Raw genomic sequence first — 12,311 nt, 5'->3', positions numbered from 1 at the left:
CAAATCTGCTGCCAAAGACCTCTTTAAAGTGTTAAAAAGCAAAGATGTCACCTTGAACACTAAGGTGCAGCTGACTCAAGCCATGGTGTTTTCAATCGCCTCATATGCATGTGAAAGCTGGATAATGTATAAGGAAGACTGAAGAAGAATTGATACCTTTGGATCATGGTGCTGACAAAGAATATTGAATGGACTGCCAGAAGAACCAACAAATTTGTCTTGGAATAAGTACAGCCAGAATGCACCTTAGAAACAAGATGGTGAGACTTCATCTCATATACTTTGGACCTGCTATCAAGAGGGACCAGTCCCTGGAGAAGGACATCGTGCTTGGTGGAGGGTCATCAAAAAAGAGGAAGACGAGGCAGGGCCAAGATGGCGGACTAGGTAGACGCTACCTCGGATCCCTCTTGCAACAAAGACTCAGAAAAACAAGTGAATCGATCACGTACATAACAATCTACGAACCCTGAACAACAAACACAGATTTAGAGACGGAAAATGAACAAATACAGGGAAGCAGCGATTGTTTTCGGAGCCTGGAGCCAGCGTCCCAGTCAGCGGATTTTCTGGAAAAACTAGTTTCCCAGTGATGGCTCGGAGACAGCAGTCCATATCAAACCACATAAAGAAGCAGACCATGACAGCTTCTACAACCCCCCAAACAAAAGAATCAAAATCTTTCCCAAATGAAGATACAATCCTGGAATTATCAGATACAGAATATAAAAAACTAATTTACAGAGTGCTTCAAGACATCACAAACGAAATAAGGCAAACTGCAGAAAAAGCCAAGGAACACACTGATAAAACTGTTGAAGAACTCAAAAAGATTATTCAAGAACATAGTGGAAAAATTAATAAGTTGCAAGAATCCATAGAGAGACAGCATGTAGAAATCCAAAAGATTAACAATAAAATTACAGAATTAGACAACACAATAGGAAGTCAGAGGAGCAGACTCGAGCAATTAGAATGCAGACTGGGACATCTGGAGGACCAGGGAATTAACACCAACATAGCTGAAAAAAAATCAGATAAAAGAATTAAAAAAAATGAAGAAACCCTAAGAATTATGTGGGACTCTATCAAGAAGGATGACTTGCGGGTGACTGGAGTCCCAGAACAGGGAGGGGGGACAGAAAACACACAGAAAATAGTTGAAGAACTCCTGACAGAAAACTTCCCTGACATCATGAAAGATGAAAGGATATCTATCCAAGATGCTCATCGAACCCCATTTAAGATTGATCCAAAAAGAAAAACACCAAGACATATTATCATCAAACTCACCAAAACCAAAGATAAAGAGAAAATTTTAAAAGCAGCCAGGGAGAAAAGAAAGGTGTCCTTCAAGGAAGAATCAATAAGAATAAATTCAGACTACTCAGCAGAAACCATGCAGGCAAGAAGGGAATGGGACGACATACACAGAGCACTGAAGGAGAAAAACTGCCAGCCAAGGATCATATATCCAGCAAAACTCTCTCTGAAATATGAAGGTGAAATTAAGATATTTACAGATAAACACAAGTTTAGAGAATTTGCAAAAACCAAACCAAAGCTACAAGAAATACTAAAGGATATTGTTTGGTCAGAAAACCAATAATATCAGATGCCAGCACAACACAAGGTCACAAAACAGAACATCCTGATATCAACTCAAATAGGGAAATCACAAAAACAAATTAAGATTAAAAAAAAAAATACTCATAACAGGGAATCACGGAAGTCAATATGTAAAAGATCACAGTAATCAAAAAGAGGGACTAAATACAGGAGGCATAGAACTGCCATATGGAGAGTGATACAAGGCGATATAGAACAATACAAGTTAGGTTTTTACTTAGAAAAATAGGGGTAAATAATAAGGTAACCACAAAGAGGTATAACAACTCCATAACTCAAGATAAAAGCCAAGAAAAACGTAACGACTCAACAAACATAAAGTCAAACACTACGAAAACGAGGATCTCACAATTTACTAAGAAAAACGTCGCAGCACAAAAAAGTATGTGGAAAAATGAAATTGTTAACAACACACATAAAAAGGCATCAAAATGACAGCACTAAACATTTATCTATAATTACGCTGAATGTAAATGGACTAAATGCACCAATAAAGAGACAGAGAGTCTCGGACTGGATAAAGAAACACGATCCGTCTATATGCTGCCTACAAGAGACACACCTTAGACTTAGAGACACAAACAAACTAAAACTCAAAGGATGGAAAAAAATATATCAAGCAAACAATAAGCAAAAAAGAAGAGGAGTAGCAATATTAATTTCTGACAAAATAGACTTTAGACTTAAAAAGGAGGAAGACCCTCAATGAGGTGAATTGACATAGTGGCTGCAACAAAGGGCTCAAGAAGAACAACAGGACTGGGCACTGCTTCGTTCCGTTGTACATGGGGTCACTATGAGTCAGAACTGACTCTATGGCACCCAACAACAACAACAGCACACAGTAGTAGAAGTAGTATGAAGGCATCTTTCTCCATCCCACCCCAGGAATCACAGGACTCTGGAGCGTGAAATTAAAGCCTGTTACTGCTAGTCTTGACTGGAACCTGTCGAAAATCTGTCATGGAACCACACCTGTGTCTTGGTGGTGTAATGATGGCGGCTGCCACTCAGGGTTGTGAGTCATCTACAATCAACTCCTCTCTCTTTTATGCCCCGTTCTACTGATCATGTAATTCTACCTTAGCATCTGTAACTGATAAACTCACTTGTCCTCTTGTCAAAATAAATAAGTCTCTACCTAACCCAGGTCACAAAAATCTCTCTTGTATTATCTTTTAGAAATTGTATAGATTTTCATTACATTTAGGTCTACGATCCATTTTAATTCTGTGTATGGTGTGACCTAAAAGTTCAAGTTTATTTTATTTATTTGTTTTTGCATATGGATATCCAGTTACTCCAGCCCATGCATTTAAGACTATCCTTTCCCCATTGAATTGCCTTGGTGCCTTTGGTGAAACTCGATTGCTCATAACTGGCTAGAGTTATTTCTGTTCTGTTGTCAGTATGTCTAGCTTTATGCCAGCACTAAACTGTCTTGGTCACTGTAGTTCTACAGTAAGTTTGAAATTGGGTAAATCCTCCGACTTTGTTCATATTTTTCATTTCCATAGAAATTTTAGGATCAGCTTGTCAATTCTATTTTTAAGAAAAAAGGCTGCTGGAATTTTCATAGTGATTGCATTGACTCTAAAGATCAATTTGGGGAGAATTACCATCTTAACAATATTGAGTGTGTTAATCCACAACCAAGATATATCTCTCCATCCGGGCAAATTAGTAGATTTCTTTCTTATTCTTATTTCAGTTTACTTGGGGGACTGATAGGTATGGTTTATAGGACCACAGCTGTTCCTGTTTTCACCCCTCAATGGATTTTCGATATTGAATGTTCAGTTCAGTTATTAGAAAAAAAAAAAAAAAGATTAAACAGGTTGGATTTCCTTTTCTTTTGGAAACACCTTGTTTCTTAGGGCCCTTTCCCCTGGGGTTTCTCTGGGGCCATTTGGGGGCCTGAGCCTCTACTTTTAATTCATTCATTCAGTCACCAAGGCCTTCCTACCCACCATCATGCCCCCAAACACCCATTTTATTTGTTCACTTTTGTGTTTGACATGTCAGAGGGCGAGAAGCAAGGTAGGGCTGCCCGATGAGCCAGACAAGGGCCATGGTTATTAAGGCCAGAGTCAGATGTGTCTCCCTGGAGTCAGAGACTAACCCTCTACACCCAAAGTCACTGGCCCTGGAGGAAGTCCTCTGGTTTCTGAGGGGCAACATTTGTGTATTGGAGCCCTCCCCAGGCACCACGGGTAACCCCTCAGTCTCCTTGTCACAGCGCCCTCTAGTGGAGCCCAGACATTGACCCATTTGCTAAGGGAATAGCACCTGTTAGTTGGTCTGCGTAAGAGTATGTTAGACAGCTAGCAGATGCTGACTGAGCACTTGCTGTGGGCCAGGCCTTGCTCTGGGCAACCAGAGTTTCTGAACTCAAGGAGCTTCCAATCTACAGAGGGTAGAAAAATGAATGAATCAAATAATTTCAGGTATTGATAAGTGTTCTGAAAACAATAAAAGAATATTGCAGTGTAGAATAAAGGAGGTGATTGGAGAAGTCCTCTCAAGGTGACTCTTGATTTGAAACCTAAATAATGAAATGAGGCAACCATTGAGGTCTGAGGGAAGAGCAGTTCACACAGAAGGAACACCACAAGCCCTGAGAGCAGCATGAGCTTGGCATGTCTGGGAGGTAGAAAGAAGGCTGGCATGGCAGGATGAAGGTGATTGAAGGGGGAGTGGAGGGAGTTGAGCCGGAGAGGAGTGTTACCATGCTTGGCCTGTGTGCCATGGTACAGGATCTGGATTTTATTCCAGATGTAACAGGAAGCAGGGGAGTGATATGACAAGAGTTGGCAAGTGGTATAATTTGATTCTTAGATTCTCCAGCAATGAGAAATGACCACTCTAGGTTGAACTGCACCTGGCTTGGGGCTGGTACCTCCGAGTGCAAAAGAGGCATCATAAAAGCCATCAAAAGACCTCTTTAAACTGTTAAAAAGCAAAGATGTCACATAGATGACTAAGGCGCACCTGACCCGAGCCATGGTCTTTTCAGTTGCTTCATATGCATATGAAAGCTGGACAATGAAAAAGGAAGATTGAAGGAGAATCGTCACATTTGGATTGTGGTGTTGGGAAGGTGTATTGAATATGCCACAAACAAACAAATCCATCTTGGAGGAAGTACAGCCAGAATGCTCCTTAGAAGTGAGTCTGGCGAGACTTGGTCTGGCTTACTTTGGACCGGTCATCAGGAAAAATCAATTACTAGAAACGGACATCATGTTTGGTAGAGAGTCAGCAAAAATGAGGGAAACCATCCATAATATAGATTGACATGGTGGCTGCAACAATGGGCTCAAATATACCAAAGATTGTGAGGATGGCGCAGGACCAGGCAATGTTTCATTCTGTTATATCAAAGCCTGCCATGAGTTGGAGCCAAAATGATGGTAACTAGCAACAAATAAAAGGTGGCTTGGGAGTCTAATGATGGTGAGACCAGGGAGGCCGCCAATAAACAACATGACCTCACAACAATGGCTACTAGCCTGGATATTAGCCTGAAATGGAGCTGTGTCTCTGAGCTAGGAGGTTTGAATTTTACCTTGACATCCTAGTGATAAGAGTCTTGACATCTCAAGAGTCTGCTCTGGGAAAATTTCCTCAGTCCCTACCAGCTGGGCCTGAGCATGTCCTTTATGCCACCATTGTTTCTTATAAAATTCTCTATTATAGGATTTTTTTCCAAAGGTATTAGAGTTATGAATTCTCATCTTCTATGCAGGAGACCCAGGTTCTATTCCTGGCCAATGCACCTCAAGAGCACCACTACCAGTCTGCCAGTGGAGGCTGTTCCTATGATACTGAATAGGTTTCAGCAGAGCTTCCAGACTAAGACGGACTAGGAAGAAAGACGTGGCAATCTACTTCTGCAAATCAGTCAACACCCTGTGAATCACAACAGTCCAATCCGCAGATGATCACGGGGATGTTGCAGGACTGGGCAACATTTCATTCCGTTGTGCGTGAGTCGCCACGACTCAGGGGCCACTCAACAGCAGCTAACAACAACAACAGATGATGAGCTACTTCAGGACAGGCACCAAGTTGTCCAGCTCTGTGTTATGTGCTGGAGACACAGCTCCTAGTGCACAGGTGACCATTGGATATTTGGGTGGGTTCAGTTGAGGACAACCTTGAACACCTATGGCATGCGATTTGTTCCTGGAGAAAACGCTCTGCTGTCCCATCCTTAACAAAGACTGCCTTTGAGACACAGTGCTGGTGATAGATTGACCAGGAGGCATTTGGCCCATCTATTTGTCCAGATATTTTGTCCGTATATAATTTGTCTGCGTCTTAGGAACAAGGTGATATATGTCTACTCATGTTTCCCTCTTTGCTTTGGCTACTTAGGTAGCTTTGCACTAAATTTGCAACCTACTTCTAGTAACCATAAAGGACCACTGGAAACAATGCGCATAACAATTAAGAGTTTGGGCTTTGAAATCTGACAAACTGGGTTCAAATCTCACTTATGCCTCTTCCTAACTGTGTGGCTGTAGGTAAGTTATCTACTTTTTTTCCCAAGCATCCATAAAATAGTCATAATCATGTTATCTACTTTGGGAAGTTATTTTGCTGGGAAGATTAAGGGATTCAATGTTGAGCATAGATCCGGCACTGAGCACTCAACACAATTGCAATCATTTTCACCTTACGGTGAGAATTTCTGTGTGCTCATCTTCCTCCTACCTTTCCAGTCCCTATTTCCCCTTTGCTTAGATTCCTTCTGCTACCTATTTTATACTGTGATTTTGTAAATACTTTAAACCCTTTGAAAAGGAATAGGGTATAGATACATACACACAAGAGCATGTGCAGTTTTTCTACTTCAGAATTGTGTAAACTGATCATTGATATTCATTTTTTTTTTTAATCTGGTACACATACCCTAGGATTAATACAAATAACACTTTCTGGGAAACTTGCCGTAGTGAAAATAAAATCTGCGTCTCGGAAGTTCTCCCTCTCTAACAACTCAGGCTATTGAGGGAGCTATCTTACAGGCCTGACAGGATTAGGGAGACATGGGAAACCTGTCTATCCTGCTCAAAGCATTCATCATTTGGGGCACAACACCCGTGATAATCCAAGGCTCCTTCTGATACTTCCTCTGAAAATGTATCTGTTTGGCTGCAAAGGGCAGCACTTAATTCCAACGTAATTAAGGAATCTGTTTTTAGTTCCCATTTTGGGCCAAATAAATTCAACAGAGGGTGTATATTACATGTCTAGTTGTTGTTAGGTGCTGTCCACTGGATTCCGACTCATCGTGACCCCCATGTACAACAATACGAAACACTGCCTGGCCCTGTGCTGTCCTCACAATTTTGCTATGCTTCAGTGCATCGTTGCAGCTTCTGCGTCAATCCATCTCGTAAAGGGTCTTCCCCTTGTTCACTGACCCTCTACGTTAACAAGCATGATGTCCTTCCCCAGGGACTGGTCCCTCCTGATAACATGGTCCAAAGTACGTGAGACAAAGTCTTGCCATCCTCGCTTCCAAGGAGCACTCTGGTTGTATTTCTTCCAAGACAAACTCACTCGCTCTTCTCGCAGCCCATGGTATATGCAATATTCTTCACCAACACCATAATTCAAAGGCATCAATTCTTCTTCAGTCTTCCTTATTCATTATCCAGCTTTCACATGCATATGAGCCGATTGAAAATATCATGGTGTGGGTCAGGCTCACCTTAGCCCTCAAAGTGACACGTTTGCTTTTTAACACTTTAAAGGGGTCTTTGCAGCAGATTTGCCCAATGTAATACGTCATTTGATTTCCTGACTGCTGCTTCCACGGGTGTTGACTGTGGATCCAAGTAAAATGAAATCCTTGATAATGTCAATCTTTTCTCACTTTATCATGATGTTGGTTATTGGTCCTGTTGTGAGGATTTTTGTTTTCTTTTTTATGTTGAGGTGTAATCCATACTGAAGGCTGTGGTCTTTGATCTTCATCAGTAAATTCTCTTCACTTTCAGCAGGCAAGGTCGTGTCATCTGCATATTGCAGGTCATTAATGAGTCTTCCTCCAATCCTGATGCCCTGTCCTTCTTCGCATAGTCCAGCTTCTCGGATTGTTTGCTGAGCATACAGATTGAATACGGTGAAAGGATGCAACCCTGACGAACACCTTTCTTGATTTTAAACCATGCAGTATCCCCTTGCTCTGTACAAACAACTGCCTCTTGGTCTTAGTACAGGTTCCTCATGAGCACAATTAAGTGTTCTGTAATTTCCATTCTTTGCAGTGTTATCCATAATTTATTATGATCCACAGAGTCGAATGCCTTTGCATAGTCAATAAAACACAGGTAAACATCTTTCAGGTAGTCTCTGCTTTCAGCCAAGACCCATCTGATGTCAGCAATGATATTCCTCGTTTCACATCCTCTTCTGAATCTGCCTTGAATTTCTGGCAGTTCCCTGTGGGTATACTGCTGCAACCGCTTTTCAACAATCTTCAGCAAAATTTTACTTGTGTGTGATATTAAGGATATTGTTCAATAATTTCCTCATTCTGTTGGATTACCTTTCTTTGGAATGGGCCCAAATAAGGTTCTCTTCCACTCGGATAGCCAGGTAGCTGTCTTCCAAATTTCTTGGGATAGACGAGTGAGTGCTTCCAGTGCTGCATCCATTTGCTGAAACATCCGCAAATTCCTGGAGCCTTGTTTTTCGTCAATGCCTTCAGTGCAGCTTGGACTTCTTCTTTCAGTACCATCGGTTCTTGATCATATGCTACCTCCTGAAATGATTGAATGTCAACCAATTATTTTTGGTATAGTAACTCTGTGTATTCCATCCATCTGCTTTTGATGATTCCTGCATTGTTCAGTATTTTGCCCATAGAATCCTTCACTATGACAACTCAAGGCTTGAATTTTTTCTTCAATTTTATGAGCTCAAGAAATGCCAAGCGTCTTCTTCCCTTTTTGTTTTCTAACTCATTCAATATTTTGCCCATAGAATCCTTAAATATTGCAACTCGAGACTTGAATTTTTTCTTCAGTTCTTTCAGCTTGAGAAATGCTGAGTGTGTTCTTCCCTTTTGATTTTCTAATTCCAGGTCTTTGCACATTTCATTATAATATTTTACTTTGTCTTCTCAAGTTGCCATTTAAATCTGATCAGCTTTTTTACTTCATTATTTCTTCCTTTTGCTTTAGCTACTCTACATTCAAGAGCAAGTTTCAGAGTCTCTTCTGACATCCATTTTGGTCTTTTCTTTCTTTCCTGTCTTTTTAATGGCCTTTTGCAATCTTCATGTATGATGTCCTTGATGTCATTCCACAGCTCGTCTGGTCTTCAGTAATTAGTGTTTGATGAGTCAAATTTATTCTTGAAATAGTTTCCAAAGTCTAATGGGATATACTCAAGGTTGTATTTTGGCTCTTGTGGACTTGTTTTAATTTTCTTCAGCTTCAGTGTGAACTTGCATATGAGCAACTGATGGTCTGTTCCACAGTCGGTCCCTGGCCTTGTTCTATTTAGCTTTTCCATTGTCTCTTTCCACAGATGTAGTCCATTTGATTCCTGTGTTTTCCATGAGGTGAGGTCCACATGTATATTCATCATTTATGTTGTTGAAAAACGGTATTCGCAATGAAGAAATAATTGGTCTTGCAAAATTCTATCATGTGATCTCCAGGCTTGCTTCTATCACCAAGACCATATTTTCCAACTACTGATCCTTCATTTTCAACTTTCACATTCCTATCACCAGTAATTATCAATGCATCTTGATTGCATATTTGATCAACTTCAGACTGCAGAAGTTGGTAAAAATCTTCAATTTCTTCATGTTTGGCATTAGTGGTTGGTGCATAAATTTAATAATAGTCATATTAACTGGCCTTCCTTGTAGGCATATGAATATTATCCTATCACTGACAGCATTGTACTTCAGGTTAGATCTTGAAATGTTTTTTTGATGATGAATGCAAAGCCATTCCTCTTCAATTTGTCATTCCCAGCATAGTAGACCTTACAATTGTCTGATTTGAAATGGCCAATACCAGTCCACTTAATCTCACTAATGCCTGGGATATTGATCTTTATGCTGTCCATTTCATTTTTTACAACATCCAATTTTCCTGGATTCATGCTTCGTACAATCCAGATTCTGATTATTAATGGATGTTTGCAGCTGTTTCTTCTCATTTTGAGTCATGCCACATCAGCAAATGAAGGTCCCGAAAGCTTTACTCCATCCACGTCATTAGGGTCGACTCTACTTTGAGGAGGCAGCTCTTCCCCAGTCGTATTTTGAGTGCCTTCCAACCAGAAGAGCTCATCTTCTGGCACTACATCAGACAATGTTCCGCTGCTATTCATAAGGTTTTCACTGGCTAATGCTTTTCAGAAGTAGACTGCCAGGTCCTTCTTCCTAGTCTGCCTTAGCCTGAAAGCTCCACTGAAACCTGTCCACCAAGGGCGACCCTGCTGGTATTTGAAATACCGGCGGCAAAATTCCAGTATCACAGCAACATGCAGGCCACCACAGTATGACAAACTGACAGACGCATGGTGGCTATGTCTGGGATATTACATAATTTAAGAAGTCTCAAGCTATATATTTTTTATATTTCATTAAAAAAACTCTAATATTTAACTTTTAAAAATCAATTTTTATTGTCAAACTCAGTTTACTTTTACTGTCTCAGATACTTTCATGTTCATCAAGGATTTACCTGAGCTACCTTAGAGATTGCTTTGCCAGAAGTTTGTCAATTTAATTTTTTATAGTTTTATTGAAGTATAATTGATGAACAATAAATTGCACATATTTCGATATATACATTGATAAGTTTTTACGTATGCTTATATAAAAAAAATTTTTTTTTTTTTTTATACATGTGAAACCATCACCATGATCAAAATAACAAACATTTTCATCATCCCCAAAAGTTTCTCAGGTCCTTCTGTAATCTATCCTCCCTCACTCTCCTTCTCCTCTTCTCCATCCCCAAGTCTGCGGCTGACCGCTGATTTGCTTTCTGCCTCAGTAGATTAGCTTGCATTTTCTAGGATTTTATATGGGATGGAGTCATACAATTTATGCTCTTTTTTGTCTGGCTTCTTTCACTCAGCATAATTATCTTGAGATTCACCCATGTTGTGGTGTATGTCAATATTTCATTCTTCTTTATTGCTGAGATATTTTCACCATATGGAAAAACTACAATTTGTCTATCTATTCACCCACAAATGGTCATTTGGGTTGTTTCCCAGTTCGGGGCTACTACAAATAAAGCTGCTATGAATATTCACATACAAGTGTTTGTGTGGATACGTTTTCATCTCTCTTAGGTAAATACCTAAGCGTAAAATGGCTGAGTTACATGGTAGGTGTATGTTTAACCTTTTAAGAAAGTACCAAATTGTTTTCCAAAGTGGTGGAACCATTTTATATTTCTACTAGTTTTGAATGAATGTGTTCTAATTCCTCCATATCCTTGCCATCACTTGGTATGCTCAGTCTCTTTAATTTTAGCCATTCTAGTGAATATGAAAGGAGCCTGGGTGGCACAAGTAGTTTGTGATCAGCTGTTAACCTGAAAGTTGATGGTTCAAACCCACCCACAGGCTCCATGGACGAAAGGCCTGGCAAACAGCTTCTGTTAAGATTACAGCCCAGAACTGCTATGTAGCAGTTCTGCCTTGTAACACATAGGGTCGCCATGAGTCAGAGGGCAACTTGTTGACCGCTAACAATAACAACAGTGAGTATGAAGTGGTATCTCATTGTGGTTTTAATTTACTCTGATGACTAATGACGTTGGATGTCATTTCATGTGCTTATTTGCTTCCTATTATCTTCTTTAGGGAATCATCTGTTGAAATCTTTTGCCCATTTTTTACTCAGTTTTTGTCTCCTTATTGTTGAGTTTTCAGAGTTCTTTGCATATTCTAAATGCAAGTCCTTTGTTGGATATGTTTTGCAAAGATTTTCTCTCTATACGTGATTTACCTTTAGCAGCATCTTTTGAAGAGCAAATGTTTTAATTTTTATGAATTCTAATTTATTTTTTCCCTTAAAGTTCAGAATTCTTGTGTCCTACTTAATTTTTTAAAAAATAACAAGCCATTGGTTTTATTATTTCTGTTGTTTTTCTGCTTTTTGTGCAAACATATATGTTACAAGAAGCCACACAAGCATTTAATTGCATTTACCATAAAGATATTGTGCTGAACATTATTTATTACATTCGGTTACATTACATAGACTTTCCTTTACATTTTTCCTATAGTAAAAACTTCTTTGTGGTCCCAACACTAAGAATTTGTTTTTCTTTTTTTTTTTTTTTTTTATCACAGGGACTTCTGACTTACATAATTTAGTATGCCTCTCTCTTTGCACTGGCTAGGAAAAAAAAAAGAAACCTGAACTGCTAAAACTGTGACTCAACTTTGAAAAAGGAGAGACTTCAAAGCCAGCATTTTGTGTACTAATCTCATGTTTAACTTCATCTTCTCTTTTTTTCTCTCTCCCTTTATTATATATTCTCCATTCACTTATTTTTATCTTATTTATTTTATCATACATTTAAGTCAGTCCTCTTGGATCTTTTCTAGAACAAGGACACATACAAGTAAACAATGCTCAGTGTTTATTTTATTTTCTCAGCTCTTTCCTCCTGCTATTTGGG

Source organism: Loxodonta africana, chromosome 18 (genome assembly GCF_030014295.1).
Source record: "Loxodonta africana isolate mLoxAfr1 chromosome 18, mLoxAfr1.hap2, whole genome shotgun sequence".
Classification (NCBI taxonomy): Eukaryota; Metazoa; Chordata; class Mammalia; order Proboscidea; family Elephantidae; genus Loxodonta; species Loxodonta africana.
Note: the sequence above shows the minus strand (reverse complement) of the source record.